The sequence below is a fragment of the Theobroma umbraticum genome, unplaced genomic scaffold, assembly GCF_002168275.2.
Source record: "Theobroma umbraticum cultivar Fairchild unplaced genomic scaffold, ASM216827v3 scaffold_147.0, whole genome shotgun sequence".
NCBI classification, from domain to species: Eukaryota; Viridiplantae; Streptophyta; class Magnoliopsida; order Malvales; family Malvaceae; genus Theobroma; species Theobroma umbraticum.
The window spans coordinates 7398376-7399999 of NW_018397259.1; positions in this window are offsets into that span (position 1 = coordinate 7398376).

The window sequence follows — 1624 nt, forward strand, 5'->3', positions numbered from 1 at the left end:
TATTTATAATTAATCTAAACTACATTAACCAGCTTGATATTTCCCCTCAAGAAGGGCATGCATATCAATAATGCCCATCTTGCCTAGCAGTGTTCTAAATTGTCTTGGTAGCAAGGCCTTTGTAAGCAAATCTGCTATTTGCATTGTGGAATGAACATATTTGGGACTGATAATGCCAGCAAGAACCTTTTCTTGTATGAAGTGGCAATCAATTTCAATGTGTTTGGTTCTTTCATGGAATGTAAGATTTTTGCATATATGGATTGTCAATTGGTTGTCACAATACATTGTAGCAGCTCCATTATGACTAATCTGAAGATTTTTCTATAAAGATACTATCTATAAAATTTCACTGTAAGTTGTAGTTATGATGCGTAAGTCTCTTTTGCTTGTGTAATATGGGATATGCTTAAAATTGAATACAAAATATGAGTAAAGACTACATGTAAGTGCACACAATCACAACAAGTAGTAAAATAATTTTCCTGCATCCTGTTTTAACAAATTTGTATTAAAAATAAAAATAGACAAATTAAGCTACACAGTTCAATAGAGAAAATCAGGGTCTGTGCGTTGAGTAACCTCAACCGCACCGCCCCTGTTACCAAATCCCACGCAAAGCTTGGAATTTTAATTAGGAAAAGTTTAGCTTTATTTGGATAAACGTACTTGTAATAATTTGGCAAATCAAAATTGAAAAAACAAGTACTGAAACTGAAATGATAGGAATAGAAAGCTGACCATTTTCCGAAAGATTTAGCAAACAGAGTAACAGACCACTTGTGATAACAGGGCTACGTCGAAAACTGTTAACTTAAAAGAAAGAAAAAGAAAAGAACCAAATAATTTTCGACCATCAGAATTCTAATCTTATAAGAAAAAGAACTACTTGAATTTTATTAATTATTTGAATTTTTTTAAAATTATTATTTTAATTTAATCTTAATAGATTCTCATTACTTTATAATTAACTTAATTCGTTTAAAATTTGATTATATAAAAAAATTATTAAAATATTATTCAGAGCTATCTGATTACTTGAATTCAAATCCGTACTCGTATCAATATATAATAATATTTTTTTCACATATTGTATATAATTTATTACTAATTAAATTAATAAAATTACATAAATAATAAAATTTAAATTTAAATAATAAAAAATAAATATCTCAAATATAATTAATAATTTTATAAGTTATATTTAAAGTAGATATATTTATGTTTAAAGCGTATATATGTTAAAAGTATTTTAATATATATATGTATAACAGTAATTATATTTCTTATAAATTAATTTAATATATATAAAGTATATATATTAAAAATATTACAAGTCAATGAATAATTATAATTTTATTAATTAATTTAATTAATTATATGAGTTTGTCCTTAATCACATGAAATTAAAAAATAACTAAGTTTCAAATCTCACAACTTCCCTTTTAAATTTACATATTATAAGTTTATATAAACAAAAGTATATATATTGTAATTAATAATTTTATAAATTATAATTTTTTTAATATTAAGACAAAATAGAAAGTAAGAATATTTATATTTAAAGTACATATATATACTAAAAGTATTTTAATATATATAATAGTAATTATATTCCTTATAA